The sequence below is a fragment of the Molossus molossus genome, unplaced genomic scaffold, assembly GCF_014108415.1.
Source record: "Molossus molossus isolate mMolMol1 unplaced genomic scaffold, mMolMol1.p scaffold_m16_p_1, whole genome shotgun sequence".
In the NCBI taxonomy this organism is placed as follows: domain Eukaryota; kingdom Metazoa; phylum Chordata; class Mammalia; order Chiroptera; family Molossidae; genus Molossus; species Molossus molossus.
The window spans coordinates 191,889,869-191,908,807 of record NW_023425344.1 but is presented as its reverse complement, the minus strand read 5'-3'; the positions used below and the strand labels follow the sequence as shown (position 1 = coordinate 191,908,807).

The window sequence follows — 18,939 nt, the reverse complement described above, 5'->3', positions numbered from 1 at the left end:
AAAGTTTTTGAGCAGGGAGTGACATGGGCCACAATCAAAGCATTTTGAGGACAATGGATCTGGCAGTAGGATTCAGGACGGACACTCAAAGAAGCTCAGAATGGATAACAATTGGAAGGTTAGAGCAGTATTCTAGTCATAAAGTGATATGAACTTGAAATAAGGTGGTGCCAATGTGAGTAGGAAAAAAAGACAGGGCTGGAAAAGATGCATAAAAGAGGAGACAAGATTCAGTGAGTAATTGAATAGGGGTCATGAGAAAGAATAAGACAGGAAGGATATCTTAGATTTGAGATTGAGAGAAAGAAAATCAGAAAAAAAAAAGGAGCTGTTTGAGGGAAATAAGAGGGGGCGGTTTATCTCTTGACTTTGGTAGGACAAGTAACATAATTCCCCTCAATGAGAATAGACAGAGAATATCAATAGAATGCTCCCATTTGAGGCTAAGTGGAGGAAGACAGCAATCAATATAGTTATTGTAATCTGTTGTGTTTATTTGTCAAGATCTATATGTCTTATCATTTACCATTTATTTAAAAGCTGTTCTTCATTACTGCCAGTAATATTGTGACATTTTATTTGGTACCTAGCATAATTTTCTAAGCCTATAGATTACTTTCAAAGAAGTAAGCAGAATTAAATTTTAATTTTTACATATATAAAATGGATCTGTATATTTTGCCTCTTGCCAATCAACCCTCTTTGAAATGAAGAAGGAAATACAACTTTTTCCTAGGTTTGAGAAGCTTCCCTACTTCAGTTTGCTCCTTCAGCCATGAGAGCGCCCTGGAATCCCCTTCTTTCTAGTATGTTCTCATGCATCTGCCCATGCAGAAGGAAAGACACCTGGAAAGAGAGAGAGTAAGTCTATTCGAATTACTAAGTAGTGTTTGTACATACATTTTATTTTTAACAGCTCTAATGGAAACAGTTCTATGGCTCTGGCTGGTGTGGCTCAGTTTGTTGGGCATCACCCCATGTACCAAAAGGTCACTGGTTTGATTCCAGGGCAGGGCACATGCCCAGGTTGCCGGATTCATCCCCAGTAGAGGATGTGCAGGAGGCAGCAGACTGATGTTTTGCTGTCACATCAACGTTTCTCCCTCTCCCTTCCCCCTCTCTCTAAAAACCTCAATGAAAAAATATTTTTTAAAAACCTGTTCTATGGAATGACTCTAATAAAGTGAGTGGCTAAGTACCCAAATACCATTTGTTTCTTGTAATGAAATGGCAGCATTTTAACATCTATCAATGTGCAGCAAATATTTTATGACTCACAAATACAGGGCCTTATACAAAATATGCAGTTAAAATGAAGTATTATTAAGTAAACATTGCCTTATTGTGCAAAGAAAAACAAGTTGATAAATTTCTTAAAAGTTATAAAAAAGATTAATATTGTTTCTTCAGCTTCTCAGGCAGCTAAATGACATTTATAAACCACTTGCCTCAGGAGAAGCCAATCAAAGTCAAGCAATTCTTCAGTGGCATTTCAAATGGAGTCAGCCCTATAAAGTCTGTATCATATAGATTTTACAGAATGTCTGAGTCTAAGAACTAGAAGGGGTTTTCATGATCATCAAACAAATAGTATTCTGCGGCAGATGAGAAAACCAATGCTAAGAAAGTGACAGCCCAAGTTTACGCAGCCAGTTGGAGACTGAGCCAGGATTTGACTAAATCCAGTATTTTCTACTGGATAGCAAAACGCACTGGACTCTGACTGGAGTGTGTGCATTCACTCTCTATTTTTACCTCGTTGGTAATTTTTTTTACTAAACAATTCTCATTGGTAAACAAAGGAATTGTTTGGTTTTCTCAGCTATGTGCCACATAACAATGACACGATTCAAATCACATCCATTCTTTCTCCAGATTTTCTACGATCAGATCAACAGTGTCCCCTCAGAAACATGCCTCAGTGATCATGCCTAAGTCATCAGTTCTTCCCACCTGTAAAACAGAAAGTCATCCTGTCTGACAGTTACTTTGTATTTCTTTTTCTTTCTTTTCCCTTGGGTTAATATGCCTGAAAAACTACTTCTAAAGTATGTCATTTCAACTTATAAAATAAATGAAGCAAAATATTTTCATGCAAAATATTTTCTTTATCAAAAAACAAAACAAAACCCAAAAACATATTGCACCCAAATTCTCAAGATCCATAATGCTTGGAAAGAAAGTACATTTCACCCTGAACATAGGAGTTGGGCCTTTGGATACTGGCTGTTGGGAATAGAGACAGGCTAAAGGTATGATTGTAAAAGTCTAAGAAAGACAAGAAAATACTCGAGAGGGATACCCATCTCCTTTGATTGCTTTTTTTTTTTCATACTTGAAAACCTCCAAGTGCAATTTATAATGTTGTTTTTATCTTGTCAACCAGCATTCACTTTCACATATTTTTTTAATATTCTATGTAAAAAAGAAAATCTTCTCCCATATTAAGGTTATAATAATTTCTATATGCTGAGGCTAAAATGTGTAATATGACTAGGATACGCAAGAGACGGGAAACATATATTCCCTTGGATCACAACCATTTTCACAAGAGAAAGAGAACTGATTTTGTGTCCACATTTCTCCTTCTCCTGTGGAGGACTTTTGATACAGAGGTTGCAATAACATCTGTCCTCCCAACCGTGCCTTAAAAGACTGCAAGTGGAGCACCCATCATTTCCATAGAGTCTACAGAACTGGGGCTCTGTCTTCTGCATGTTCAAAAGCTACAGACTGAGGGCTAACAATAACTGCTCCCCTTTTTGTTAATCTGGTTGGGAATAGGAGCCTAACCATTGAAGCAGAGAAAATTTAAGATCCAGAAATGATTGTAACAACAAACTTGAGTGAAATTAATTTCAATGTATGTTCTCAAATAAGTTAGCATTAGGTATAAACCATAATAAAGTTAGAAAGTGGCTTTCTTTCTTTAAAAGTATATTTTAGAAACAAATTTTGCATGTATTTAAAACTTATAAAATTTCCAGCCAGAAAGCACACATTTTTTTTCTCAGGTGAGAAGGTGATTGCCATTTTTCAAACGTTCTAGAGAAAATCTTTCTGTAGTAAAGACTATGTGATAGAAACAATGACTAAGAAGCTAACAGTATTGAAACTGGGAGATAATGCACAGGTGGTAAGTGTCTCAGAGAACTCACAAAAGGGTCTGTGCATTGCGTTGGCTGGGAGGGTCAACAGCAATAAAAATGCCTTGAGCATTGGGGAAAAGGACTGATCATGCCAAAAGGGTACTGCTATTCAAAATCACAGATTTGCCCCAAATCAACAAAGACATGCAGAACATTCTCTTCTAAGCTGGCCCTCACACACACTCACACACACTCACACACACATACAATTTACCTTTGAAGGAGGAATCGCAACAGTTGTCCCCTGTTTTTAATGATCAATGGATTCTTAAGTGGTTCTGTGTACCACATACACGGTGGGCAAAAGTAGGTTTACAGTTGTTCGTATGAAAATATGATAATTAATAAATAATAATACAAGAATAAACTATTTTGCATGTTCACAACACTAAACCTGCCCTACCCTGTATGTTATTGCTTCATGTTAAAGACTAGCAACCATAGAAAGGTTTTAGATGGCCTAGAGGGGGAAAACTTTACTTTGTTAATAAGAAGCACATGGAAAGTGAATTCTTAGGTCTCTATAACATGCTTACTTCATTTTTCACCTGGGCACAGATTTGTCAAGCACATGATGATGACAATTTTGGAGAAAAAACTCCAAATTTTTATGATGGAAGTCTAACAACAAATAATCAAATGCTAGGGAATAAACCCATACCTGATTATCCACCTTCAAATCTAAGTCCACAACTCTATTGAAATTACTTTCTCAACAGAATTCCACTGTGGTTTGAAAAGACAACTTTGTACAGGAGAGTATCAGATATTCTTTAAAAGAACCCTAGCTCAGTTTATTCATGAGTATGAAAAATAATCATTTAATAGATTCAGTAAAATTACTGTTGTATCATATTTCATCTACAGGCATTGAAAATTTCCTCCTACAAGACGTCAACACAGAAGAAAAACACACAATGTTTTCCACACCCTACTAATGAATGTAAACTCAACTCTTTGCCCATCTTCCAAATCACTCTTCTGGCCCAGAAATTGCTTGCAGTTACTTACAACATGGTGATATTGTTGTTACTATAGTAATGTGTGCAATTTTGAAACAACTGCTTTCCTGATTTTGTTAAAAGGCCCAACTAGTACTCCAGATTGCTACCATTTGGCAAAAATAAGGTTTTAGTTTTAAAAGAGCAAGATGGTGATTTACTTTATGATATGCATAAATTATAATTTAAATCCTATTTACCTATATTGAATTTGGACTCTTAAATCATAAGCAAGTAGGTCCAATAATATTTAAAAATCAGGGTCCTAGAGCTTTGGCATTAACTCTTTGTAGTAGTGAAACACTTGAAATAGCTGTAAAATTTATATATATATATATATATGTAGAAAACTTTCTCATTCTCTTGTTTCTCCCCTCCTGTAGAGCTCATTTAATTTCAATACATGTATGTTTAATTTATTGCCAATTTTACCCACTTTATAAAAACAATATATTGAGGTGTAAAAGATAGCATTTTAAAAGTATTACATTTCTCATTAATTCAAAAATGAGACAAACTTACCTTCTTGGCTTTTTAAAGAAATGCAGATTATTTCTAAAAATCCATTTTTATGTCTTACCCACCCACCTCTTTCCTTTTTCTCTTTAAAAGCTTCATATGGAAATTTGACTTTAAGCTTTGTCATCCCAGCCTAGGTCCTAAAGGCAGCCAACATCACCATTGTTGCCATACCTGTCTTTCTCTTTATTATACAAGTATATCGATGATGTAATTGCAGAAGTTAGGGTTCACTCAAGCTGTTGGAGCAAAGGGATTTTTAGACTGCCTCCTTCGGCAGATAGAACAATTGTAAAACAGAACCAAGCACACAATTGAAGTCATTCAGTTCTTGGAAGTAAATCTGCAGGATCTTCATCTTGAAGGATTGATTAAGGGGTCCAAATGCAGAACCACTGGAAAAGCTCAATTTGCTCCAGACCAATGCTAAGCTGGAAAACACTTGGGGGACACTGCTTGTCTATGACATCTTGGCTTTTAACCCCTTCCTTAAAAGCCCTTAACTTTTTCTGTTTGGGCTCTAATCCCCCCTCCTTACAAATTCCAAGATATTAGGAAATATCCCAGCTTTGTATCCCAGCCTTGTTTTTCCCTAAACAAATATTCCCCTGAAAGTTGAGCGGAAACTAAGCGATCATTCATCACTCTGCATTTAAAATAAAGCAAAGACTGAGAGGTTCCGTGATCCTGGATAGAACCATCCTCATTATTAACACGGGACAACTGAGCATTTACCAATGCCTCAACTACATGATTGCAATTCAAAGTGCCAGCAAAAAGAAAAATCAACAACAACAAAAAGGCAGACACAAAAATCACATGCAGATAAGGCAGCGCAAACCGGGGAAAGGGAACATACCTGAGGGAGTCTCCTTTAAAAAAAAAAAATGTACACACCAGCTGGGCTGTTCCTCCCTCCTTTGGGAGTGTATGTGTTTTCCTTTCAGGAATACCACTTGCGATTCGTGTTTCTAGTCTTGCTTCCTTTATTCGGCCATAAAGAGTTACAGCAGGAGCGGAGGCTGCGTCCCAGCGATCAGACTCAAGTGCAATCAGGTATGCCTTTGGTCTGCAACGGTGTCTGTTCTTGTCAATTCTCTCGCGCTCCAAAGCAATTTTACAACTTAGCTGCTGGCACACAACTGTCTTTCCCTCTCCTCGTTGCCAATTCCTCCGGCAGGTCAATTCTCCCCGCTGTCTCTAAGGAAGCAAAACGGGTTGTGTTCGGTGCGTCGAGGAGCGCCAAGGCTCATCCACAATTGAGGGCGAGGAGCCGCGCGGCGGAGTGCGCGCGGGGAAGTTCCCAGAGCGCGGGCCTCGGCCAAGGCGCTGGGGAATGCAGCACCGACGCTGCGATCGCCGGCCTCCTGTGCCCAGAGCTCCTCGGCTCCCTCTGCTGCCGCCGCCGCCGCTGCAGAGAGCAGCTCCTCCAGGCTGAGACCCAGCTCTCGCTCACGGGAGATGCACTGTGGTCGCTGCCAGGTGTGGCCATCACCACCTTCCTGACAACTCACCTTGTGGGGCGCAACCTCATCACTGGGGAAAACGCTTGGGTGCTGGAGCTCTCTCAGCCTAAGGTTCCCTTTATCACTGAGTGATGACCTAGAAGACAGTCCTATGGCCCATTCTGCTGGCCGCGTTTGCAGCTTCCTTGATAACACGGACCGTTTAATGACTGCTCTAGGAGTTGGTTGTGGTTCGGAGAGTGAAAGCACCCTGCGCGCAGCATGATTCCCAATTAGCCACCGAGGGGCAGCTCACAGGGCCCGGTATTTAGATGCTGCTATCTCATCCAGGGGTTTTCTTTTATTTGTCTTTGTAATGTGTGAAAAGCCACTTGAAGGTAATTCCTGAAATTTCTGAATTAAAGAAACACACACACACACACACAAAGTGGGAAATAGTGGAAAACTTACAGTGATACAAAGGTTTTGCTTCTCACTTAGAAATAATGTCTTCCCATCTGATGCTGGTTTCAAAGAGCTGGCTAGGAATAGAATGGGCTTGCTTGCGTTTTTGGTTTTGCTGAGTAGAGGAGGTGAGGGGAGTAACAGCTCCCACTTCCCATCAATAAAGCATTTTTCATCCTCTAACCCTCCTGTTCCAACAAACAAAAAAAGTACTGGCTCTTAAAATAGAGCCTTTAGAGAAGCCCAAGTCCTGAAATAATGGGTAGGTTTTTAGATGCCTCTGGTTTGCTGGCTTGAATTCACTTTTCTTTGCTTTTAATAGGAGGATCTTTTTAGGACTGAAAAACAGTCAACTATCAGCTGAGATCAAACAGGATAAGAAGCGTGTGCATAGATTTGTATGGCATTTTCCGGTACATTTAAGGGTGAGCAGGAACTTTACAACGGACTCTACTTTACCTAAATATTTAATATATAACCGTTGCCAGCAAAATGAAGTTAAGCCTGATAGAACAGTTTTGACGAAACTTGAGGCAAAACACATTCCACCGACTATATGTGATGACCAACAAATAATATCTCTATGATTAAAAAGCTGTCTCCAAATTTAACACAATATATGTGCCAGGGGCTGGCAGCTGAGCCCTCTTGTTCCGGGCTCTCAGCCCCACCTTCAGCTCCTAACAACACAGCTTCCTCAACCTGCTGTCTTAAGTGACTGTTAATGGAAGTGAGCAGCTGCTCAAGGTCTAATGAGCTTCATCAGCAGGCAAACATGAGGCAGAGTGATCCCCACCTTCAGCAGCCCCCAGAGTGGCAGGTAGGACAAAGCTACGCTGCCCTTGGCTGTGAACACTCAATTGCAGCAAAGGAAACCTGGTTAGACCTCAAAGATAATGACCGGGCAAAACTTGACTCTTTTCTACAGGAAAATTCGGGTTAGCCAATACAATTTTTAATTATCTTCAATACACAGAGGGAAAAACACCCATCCACAGAGTCTTCTTCTTATTTATTTATTTATTTTGGTGAGCAATATGCAGAACAAAGTGCTGAAGCTATGCTCAGCCAAGAGCCCGGCACCCAGAATAGTCTCTGTAAACTGGAATATAATGTCATTGGTCTCAATGTTTAAACCTATAAAAGGAAATACAAGTAAGACCATCCTAACCCTGAGCAGTCTCCAGAATGTGTGTATAGTGTAGTAAAAGAGGTGTGAAAATATTGCTGCAATTCAAATACTCTCAGAGAAGAAGTAACAATAGGGGTGGTGATCAGCAGTCTTTGCTTTTTAAGAAGAAATGTTTCATGCATGCTCCAAAGCAGTGTGTGTGCTGATAAATGCACTGCTCAGTTCTGATAATGAGGATTCTGGTTATATATTTCAAAATGGAAATTGTTTACACCTCTGAAAGTGGCAAGAATCATGTATCTGAGGGACACAGGTGGCTAATAAAATATGTCACTACTGGAGAGAGTGACACAGCTTTATGACTTTATTGATGTGCAGGGACACCAAAATCCCTATTAGAAACTTTCTGGGCTCTAGATGTGTAGTTTTCACCTGCTGAGTGCCTTATTTGAATAATGTATAATCACAATGATATGCACATAACAATCAGAGCCTACATATTCTTATCAATAAATCACATTCTATTTCCACAATGAGTTTTTCAAATTCTTGGATTAGTAACATTAACAGCACAGGATAGGAAATTAAAACACATATATGCTCGCAACACACATGTACATGCCCCAAACCTTACAGAATAATTGATTAAGACAATAAGATCATTTCTCTTCTACACCTTTCAGCAGTGATTTTAGGAGAAATAAAACCTCTAGGGTATCAGTCACCTCCCATATTCCAAGACATAAATTGGGCCAGATTATTTGTTTCATTTATGGTTCAGATGGAAGAAAAGCAAAGTGTCTGGGTCATTGGTCATTTTTTATCGGTAGTAAAGCTTGACCAAGCCAAAAGTTTCAAGTAACAGGGTCTTTCTTAAATAATTCTGTTACTGCTTGTGCACTTGGCTTTGAGCAATAGAGGAATTCTTGAAAAAGCATAAATCAACCTTGTGTACATTGAACTGTACTTTCAGCATTCTAGAAGACCTCACTCTTTATTTCAGAGAATAAGTAACCAATCACTGGACCTCACTATTTTTAAAAACACTGTGACTAGCATTGGCTCTCTCCATTAACTCAAATCAATTGGTGAAATGGATTAATTTTTCAAGATAATTGAGGACAAAAACATGATTACATCTAAAATAGCAGGTTGATGTTTCTGGCTCTGTATAAGTGAATTATATATAAGAGAACAAATATTTGGGAATAGAGCATCCAATGTGATTTGGAAAGATTTGCAAAATGTTGATTCCATGATAGTAAAACACACTAATGTTTTTTCTTAAATTAAAGCTTTCCATTAAATTATGGGTTACTTAAAAAATGTACCATTTTTTAAGGGGAAGTAACACTATAACTTTGGAGAGTAGATTATACAAGGTACCGCAGCTTTCTCTTTGCCCAGTCTCTCTTGGTTTACATAACCTGGGGAAAGTTAGCTGCCATGACAGGAGAATCCTCAAGCAGCCTAAGAGGAGGTCCAAAGCTCGCAAACTAAGGTCTCCTGCCAACAACCGGAGAGGAATTGAGACTATGCTAACAGTCACGTTCATGAGCCATATTGGAAGTGTAATTTCTAGCTATCTTCAAGCTTTGAAAAGACTGCAGTCCCTGCTGACGTGCTGAATGAAACCACAAATTTATAAATGCATAAAAACGGTAAGATAATAAATAATCATTATTTAAGCAAAAAAGAATGATGATTGTTTAATCAAAAGACGAGCCCTAGCTGGTGTTGCTCAGTTGCATGGAGTGTTGTCCCGTACACCAAAAGGTCATGGATTTGACTCCTGATCAGGGCACATACCCAGGTTGCAGTTCCATCTCCCATCGGGATGCTTGTGGGAGGCAACCGATCAATGTTGCTCTCTCACATTGATGGTTTTCTCTCTCTCTACCTCTTCCTTCTTCTCTCTCTAAAATCAATAAAAACATATCCTCAGATGAGGATTAAAAATAAAATCAAAAGAAGAAAGGGGAAAAAAAAGAAATATATCTTTGGAAATTCCAAATGCGGAATTAGATGACCTATTATTTACCTTGTATATTTAAGTATACCTAAGTGTTTTAAGATATAAAAATTTTACGCTCAACAAATTCAGTAAGAAGATGAGAGTACTATTCTTCCCTATTCAGTATTGGTAGGTCTCTGTGCCCTCTTTCCACTTTCATAAACCTCTATTGTAGCATTAGTTTATTATGAAGTACATTAACTATTAATTTACTCATCTGCCTGCCTTCCCTGCAGGACAGAAACCATGGATCATTCATCTTTGTATCACCAGTGCTAAGCTGAAGACCAGCCTCATGAAAGGTAGGGCGAGTGAGTTAGTGAGTGAGTAGTAAAAACAGTGTGCTTAGTTAGTAGAGCACAGAGTTAACAAGGCTAAGGACATGGGTTGCGTCCTTGTGTAGCCAATTAGCTTTGTTCTATTTCTTGGTCCAAATGACACCTTTAATTCTCACCAGCTGTCTCATAAATGTATGCCAGAACAATCCTTCTAACTACATATTCCCATAGTGGTGAATCACTAACACAATAATAGTGGCTAAAGTTTAACATCCTTACAAACTGTTTCTACATGTATATTCTCATAAAAACTTACCTTTAAAAAAACTGCAAGACTTATAGTAGTCTTGTTATTGTCCCCATACTAAATGTTAAAACGAATACTCAGAAAGGCTACCTGACTTATCTGATTGTACAGAAGTAGTAAGCAGTGAATTCTAGATCAGAAATCAGGCATTCATTCAATTTCTCCTCCAAAAAACTGGCTTCACCATTAATTTAGCAAGGAATAATTACTCTATCGAACTTTATATCAGGTATTACTGTCATTATTCTCTACTATTGCTAACCTGCCCTCCATTCATAGTGGTGAAGTTTTCAGTAGTGCATTTTCAATAATAAAATTTTAATCAAAGTTTTAGAATGCCGAAGGGCAGATCTCTGATTCGTAACTCTGCTGTTTCATCCCTACATGGCCTTATACCAGTTACATAACCTCCCTGAGCCTGTTTTCTATGTCTGTATGTACTACATGCTCTCTCTCTCTATTTTTATCTCCTCTTCCATGCCTTATGGATTTCCAAATGCAAATTTCAGTTTGGTTTGAGAAAAATAAAAACGATCATTTTAATGGTTTCTATTTGCTTCCTAAACATTTTATGTTCACAAGACATTTTTACATACTTCACAATAGTTAAAGTTCATATATAAATTGAGATATCTTTGTTCAATTCCTGAAGGAATACATGTCTCAGATAAAATATTTATGTACACAGTGATAAATAAATGGTTTAGGGTTTTTCTTTCTTCAAAAAATAACAATGATCTATTTTCTCTTGAGAAGATGGTGTAATTTTGAATCTTATTACTTGCCAATATTTCAGGAGTTATTCAATATGTGCTGAAGACTCCAAGAGAAGAGAGAATGACCTCAACAGAAGCTCCATGCTGATGAGGTGAGAATTGTTATTGACCAGAAATTGAATAGACTTAAACTTTTTGAAGATACATACTTTTATAAACTGTTTTTGGTACTAAAGAGATTTTAATTGCCTAGTTTCTGGTTATAAGCAATGGTTTATGTCTCGTACCCAACTTATTTTTTTTATTTATTTTTTTATCCTCACCCGAGGACATTTTTTTTTTTTTTTTTTGCTTTTTTTGTTCAGATAGAGTGGGAGGGAGACAGAGGAGGAGAGAGAGAGAGAAATATCGATGTGAAAGGGACATATCGAGTGGTCGCCACCCGCATGACCCAACAATGGCCGGGGACAACCGCAACCAAGGTACATGCCCTTATCAGGAACTGAACCCGGGTCTCTCTGGACCACCAATGCTCTAACCACTGAGCAAAACCGGCCAGGACTCATACCCAACTTAAATAACTGTCTAGGATATACACAAACCATGAAGCAAGTCAAGAGCCTATTTCTTTAGAATTGTCTAAAATGCTTGTATCAAAAATAGCTCCACTTAGAGCATTTTATTTAATATGCTATCAAATTCTTCTTCTTCATAGTATTTCATATTCTGCCCAGTTTTTTTGGTTGTTTTTTCCAGAGAGTGCATCCACGCACTCAGTAGAGCCTGGAAGCAAAAAAGCAAAAACAAAAGCTGACTCTAGGTCAACTTTGAACTAAACACACTTGTCTTCAGAGCCCTTCACTCTCCAGGACTTTGCCCTTTTCTTATTTCTCCTTCATCAGCTCTTTGGTTACTCTAGCTATCCTATTGAGGAAGGGCTCTATAAGAAAGAACATTACATTGTAAATTAATAAAGTATATCATATGAGAGAAAAAGAAAGTTAGGGCAATAGCTTTTTAAGAATAATTCTGATAGCACTGAAGATAAGTTGATAATTTTTTTTAATGGAACACTTGTAAAAAGAGGGGTCATAAATCATGAATGCTCCCCATTCATGTGTTTGTTACAAGGATTAAATATGTGCAAAATATAAAAAGTTTGACAGAGTGTCAGCCATTATTGTTATCATCACTGTCATCATTATCATTTTTTTATGGGTGCTGGAGAAGCTATACCTCTGGAAGTGGGGTAGGGAAGGATCTCATAGCATCATATAAGATATAAAAGGAAGATAATACTAGCCTTCCTTATGTAGATGAAGTTTTAACCACTTTCTAAATATATACCTTGAAAGTTATAACACCTGAAACTCCAACAGCTAATAGAGATTTTATTTTTAGATGAATAAATCATCCTATATTAATATAAAAATATTGCTACCTGAATATACTTTCTCCCATTCTGTATGTTGCCTTTTCACTCCACTGTTTTCTTTGATGCTCAGAAGATTTTAAGTTCTATATAGCCTCTTTGGTCTGTGTTTTGCTTTCATTGCCTGTGCTTTTAGTGTCATCTCCAAGAAATTATTGCCAAAGTCAAGAGTTTTAGGTTTTGCATTTAGTCTTTTATCAATTTTGTGAATTTAACCCATTTCGGTATAAGGGCAAGGCCCCCTTCATTCTCTTGCATGGAGAGATCTAGTTTCCCCGATACCATTTGTTGAAGAGACTGTTGTTTATTATGTGGTCTTGGCACTCAAAGATCATTTGACCATCTATGTGAGACATTATTTCTGGGATCTCTGTTTTATTTCATTGATCTATATGCCTTTATCTGATAAAGAATGAATATCCACAATATCTAAAGAATTCCTATAACTCAGCAGCAGCAACAATAATAACAACAACAAAAATAATCCAGTTTATAAATGGACAAAGGATTTTAAAAGACATTTTGAAAAAAAAAAAAAAAAGGCCAACGTATGAAATTAGCAAAAATATGAAACATATACAAATGGCAAACACATTAAAGAAATGCAAAGCAAACCACAGTGAGATATCACTTCATATCCATTAGGATGGCCGTTATCAAAACTAAAACACACAGAAAACAAGTATTGACAAGGCTGTGGAGAAACTGTAGCTAGTGTGCTGTGCTGGTGGAAATGTAGAATGGTGTAGCCTCTGTGGAAAATGGCATGAAGTTTCCTTTAAAAAGTTTCTGCTCAAGGTAGAAAAAAAATACTGATGAAACTACCTCTTTCCTGAGCTCAGGAGCATGGGACATCCGGAAGGACCTCATATTTCTCAAACACAGACATTTCTAATGGTCAGAGAGGTCACGTGGATAGTTTAGTGCAATGAAACCCCGAGGCAGGGCTGCCGGACACTGCAGCATGCAGCCGTGTGAAAGAGAAAGCTGCTTAATGAGAGGAGTACCAGACGATGAAGTCTGCTTGTTTTTCAAAATAGGTCAGAAATATGGAACTTTGTATAAAAACATGCAATTTTGAGATAATTTTCATGCCAAAAATAAATATCTGTAGGTTCTTTGCAGGTTAATGGCCACCAGCTGTTCATTACTGCTATAAAGCTCAAAGAGGTAAGGAATTTGGAACTTCTCCTAATTGCAAGTTACATGCAAAAGGAAGACTGACTCTTCTTTTCTCATGGAGAGACCCCCAAGTATGAGAATTTAAGGGATCCTGGGACTCAGAATCCTTCCTCAGCCCAACATGCTTGCTGGTGCTAGTTCTCATTATCGATGGCTTCTACAGGCTATTGTTAGTTGATAGGCTTTGATTCCAAAAGCTCCTCCAGTCGAGTTTCTGTCATTATACTGAGACCATCTTTCCTTTGACAGCCAATGTCCTGGTTGTATCTGCTTCCCTCACTTTGTTCCCTGGGTTCTTCCTCATCCTGATAAATGCTTGATACCTTCTGCTTTTCACTCTCCTTATTGGTGTCTTAGATCAAGGGAAGGCTTCCAATAGCAAGGGCCCCTGTGTAGTTTACTAAAGGCCACTGTGAACTGAACTGTAAAATTCATTTTGGAACCAGTTCTCACAGAAACTATCAGAATCCATGGGGATCATCTAAAGAAATTAGCTTCTATAATATGGCCTAAGGCAGTTTCTTTTCTCCTCTCTAAATTACCGTCTAATATGCATTGAGTCGGGCCACATTCCCCTCTGGTCCAGAGCACAACTTTATTTTTTCCTCTTTGTATCCAGACTCAAATCTCCAGAGTCATGAGAACAATCTTTTTACCACCAGCGCCCCCCCCCCCCCATTATGAAGAGGTGCATATACAAATCCAGATACAGTTATCAGCCCTTAGTTTCTCAAAGTTAAATATGCAAAATATTTTTTGAGATAAAAAAGTTGGAGGGAAAAAATAAAGCTACTTATTTCAGAACACAAACTTTATAGAATCACAGACTTTCCCCCCCCTAAACCACCCATTACAAGTGATATTGTTCCATAGTGTAACTATCTACACAAAACCATCTGACTAAGATGAACAAACTGGCTTGTACCAAATATAGTTATTTACTTTCAAGAAAGGCAGATATTTCATGGAAGCAAAAGAATTTAATATAATTTATGCTTTTTTCCCTCCTGATCCACCTTAATCAAAATGATAAAAGCTGTTCTTTCAGGTTAGTTTAAGGGAACCCAACTTAAAACTAGACAGAGTAACACCAATGGCAAACAACAACAATACAATAAAAATTTATGGAAAACCAATAAGCAAAAATAGTTGACAAAGTATCCTCTTCCTAAAATATAAACGGCTATAGAAAATAGAAGGAAGCAACAGGAATATAAAAGACTTGAGAACAGGAGACCCCAAAAGTAAACAAAGGTACTCTCTTGCGAGCACAGTGGGTTATTTGAGAATAGCAGCGGAATACTTCATTGCAGTATGATTGCAAAAAGTCTATGTTCTTGAGAACTAATTTTGTGAAAAAGTGAGGGATAGAAAAGAAATACTGCAAATCCCATACACAGTTATTTTAAGAAAAGAAATTATATATGATGCAGAGTAAGTCCCTCCAGAAAATAAAAACATGACATGAAGACAAGTCCATAAAACATATAAAAAAGAAGAAACTATGATTACTTCATGCCATTCCCTTCTGGCCTGCAGCTGTAAGAAAGAAAGATCTCTTATACTTTGAGACAACGTGGAGGGACCTGGAGAGCGTTATGCTAAGCAAAATAGGCCAGTCAGAGAAAGACAAATACCACATGATCTCACTTATTTGTGGAATATAATGAACAAGGTGGGCTGATGAACAAAATAGACCCAGAGACATAGAAAGGAATATGGTTCAGACTGACAAACCTCAGAGGAGGGAGGTGGAAGGGGATGGATGAGATGAACCAAAGAACTTATACGCATGTATGCATAACCAATAGACATAGACAATGATGCTGGGGGTGGGGAGAGGATGGGGAAGAGGAAGTCACGGGGGAAGGAGAAACATCTGTAACAAAAATAAATTAATAAAAATTGAAAAAAAAAAAAGAAGAAACTAGTATTTCAAAAAAGTTTTAAAAAGTTAAGACAATGATGTAGAATATAGAAGAATAACAAACTAGAATTATAAATAAGGTTATAGATGTATAAAAATTAGTGATAAAAGTAAAATTATTTCAGTAATGAAAGAATACAAAGTTTATGAACATAACCGATATTACTTTAACAGAAATATAATTTAAAATTTTGCATTTTAAGTAAAAAACATACATTAAAAAGGAATTCAGAATATAATGACAACTATAAAAGCTAGGCAAAGAAAATGTAACATACATGTAATAGGAGGACCTGAATAAAAATAATAATAAAAACTTTAAGAAAAGTTTCCTAAAATTTAAAACATCAACAAAAAAATATTTGAAATGTTGTTTTGAGAAGGCATACTGCATGTCTGGGAAAATTAATCCATGAGGACCAATACCATCATATGTTCTAGCAAATGATTTGGACATCTAGACAAGAAGATCAAGTTACCAATAAGGGGTGAACATCAGATTGTTTTTAGACTTTTTGACATTTTCTAGCAGAAAAAAGTGGAGTGACAAAATTGAAATACTTAAGGAAAGAAGGTATAAGCTATAAATTTGATATTCAGACCAACTGATTTTCAAGTATAAAAGGAACAAAGTGCTTTAAACATGGAAAAACTCAAGAAATATTATTCTTGTGTTCCTATCCTGAGGAATAAACTATAAAAATAACTTCAGATAACCAAAATTAATGGGGAGATGTTGGCAATAAAAACTGGTGGCATTGAGCATCAACAATTGTAAATATCACATAAAGAGAAACAATCAGATATCATGCCCCTTCTTATGGAAAAATATATACTGCCACCTATGAAATGGCCCTACCAATAAAGATTGGCAAGCCCTGGCCAGCTTGGCTCAGCAGTTAGAGTGTCGGCACGCAGACCAGAGGGTCCCAGGTTCGGTTCCTGCTAAGGGCATGTACTTCTGTTGCAGTTTGTCCCCGGCTCCGGTTGGGGTCGTGTGGGTGGCAGCCACTTGATGTGTCTCTCTCACATCTATTTTCTCTTTCTCTCTCCCTCCCTACTGTTCTATCTGAAGATAAATGCAAAAATGTCCTCAGGTGAGGATAAAAAAAAAAAAAAAAAAGATTAATGAGAGCTAATCAAGCCAGTAATTTCAACTACTGATTTCTGAGAAGTATAAGTCATAGAATGTGATAACTATGCCACAGGCATGCAATAGACAAAATCCAGAATGAAGGGGTTCTATAAAACAAGTAACCCTTTTAGAGTTTCTTAGATACGCCCTGGCCGGTTTAGTTCAGTGGTTAGAGCGTCGGCCTGCGGTCCCGAGAGACCTGGGTTCGGTTCCCGCTAAGGGCACGTACCTTGGATGCAGTTTGTCCCCAGCCCTGGTTGGTTGTACGGGTGGCAGCCACTCGATGTGTTCTCTCTCTCTCTCTCTCTCTCTCTCTCTCTCTCTCCTCTCCCCCCCCCCCACTCTATCTGAACAAAAAAAATGGAAAAATGTCCTCAGGTGAGGATAAAAAAAAAAAGTTTCTTAAATACATTTCAGATGAATAAAAAGAAGAAAAAGAGATAGAGAATCTATAGATTAAAATGCACTTAACAGACATAACAAATAAATTTAATAGTTAGATATTACTTGGATTCTGATTAAAAAGGAGGAGGAGAAGAACAAGAAAGGAGAAGGGAGAGGAAGAGAAGAAAATCTTTGTGAGATAACTGGAAGTATAAACATTCAAATAAATATTGAATAATATTAGACAATCATGGCTAATTTATGAAGCACTGGTATAGAAGGTTGTCTTAAAAAGAGTTCAACTAATTTAAAAATGTATACTAAAACATTTAAGGGTAAAATGATGCAATGTCTGAGGTTTTCTTCAAGTTAGGCTGAAGGGGCGTGGATAGAGGCATAGAAAAAAGAGTGGTCATGGATTCGTAATCATTGAAGCCAGTTGATAGGTACAGTGTAGTTCATTATAATAATCCGCCTACTCTTTATGTTTAAAATTTCACATAATAAAACACAGTTCAAGGCATCTTATGTCTAATGGTTACACTGTAACTAAACTTAAATTGCCCTTTAAGTATAATATACAAAATATTTCTATATCTTTACAAATAAAAAGTATTTGGGGTTTATTAGCGTAATCAGAGAGATAACCTATAAGATGATTAACATTCCTTTCCTGTATAATTGCATTTTCTTTTTTGTTGTTGTTGTTTGTTTTTTATCCTCACCTGAGGACATTTTTTATTCAGATAGATTGGGGGATAGAGAGAGAGAGAAACATCGACATGAAAGGGATACATTGAGTGGCCGTCACTCACACGACCTAGCCAGGGCCAGGGACAAACTGCAGCTGAGGTACATGCCCTTAGCAGGAACTGAACCCAGGTCTCTGCGGACCGTAGGCTGACACTCTAACTGCTGAGCCAAACCGGCCAGGGCTATAATTGCATTTTCTTGTTTAAAAGAGGTGCATCTGAGGGCAGAACATAGCCCAAACTCTCTCAATCTTGAAAAGGTCAGAAAACATATCTAAACATGATGAGACATGACTTTGGAGGGCCCTGATGCAGTTTTTAACAAGCTTCACATAGAAAAATCTTGACACCAAAGACATCATGGCAACAGTACTGTAAATGGCAAAGGCCCCTCCACCACTGGAGGGAAAAGGTGCAGCCTCCCAGAGAGCGTGGAAATTCAGAAATCACCTTAGCGTGTAATGCACGTGTATGATCGTGGCTGAAATACAGCTTGAAGCTGTGCTTCCATCTCCCTCCAGCGGCCGTGGCTGCTGTCAGAGCCTCCGAGGAGCCCAAGGGCCTGTCAGGTCTTCATCTGGGACCGACTGGAGATGAGGTGCTATTCTGAAACACTGCATGGAGTTTTAAAGTATGGCATTTCATATATCATCTTTAATAATAAAAGTAAAGCCCTGGCCAGTTTGGCTCAGTAGTTACAGTGTAGGCCCACAGACCGAAGCATCTTGGGTTTGATTCGTGCTCAAGGGCATGTACCTGGGTTGCAGGTTTGATCCTATTGGGATCATGCAGGAGGCAACCAATTGATGTGTCTCTCTCACATCAATGTCTCTCTCTCTCTCTCTCTCTCTCTCCCCCCCCCCTCCTTCCCTTCCATTCTCTCTAAAAATCAGTGGCAAAAGATCCTCGGGTAAGGATTAACAATAAAAATACTAATAATAAAAGTGAAGTCTTGATTTAATGTGGTAGATTTGTGACTGACATAAATGTGCAGGCCTCTTTTATTTAGATGTGTATTGAAATACTTCTGAAGAATACCTGAGCATCCCTTCAAATTTATTTTGCCTAATTGAAATGCAGTCCTCAGAGTGCATAGAGATA

General features: G+C 37.9%; 1 protein-coding gene across 1 annotated transcript in view; it reads right to left on the bottom strand.

Moving 5' to 3' along the window:
- Nucleotides 1-5,991, bottom strand: part of UNC13C (unc-13 homolog C) — a 561,286-nt gene extending 555,295 nt beyond the window's left edge. The window contains exon 1 of the mRNA XM_036264009.1: nucleotides 5,529-5,991. The gene's annotated coding sequence lies outside the window, so the exon portion shown is untranslated. The remainder of the gene's footprint in view (nucleotides 1-5,528) is intronic.
- Nucleotides 5,992-18,939: the final 12,948 nt, after the last annotated feature.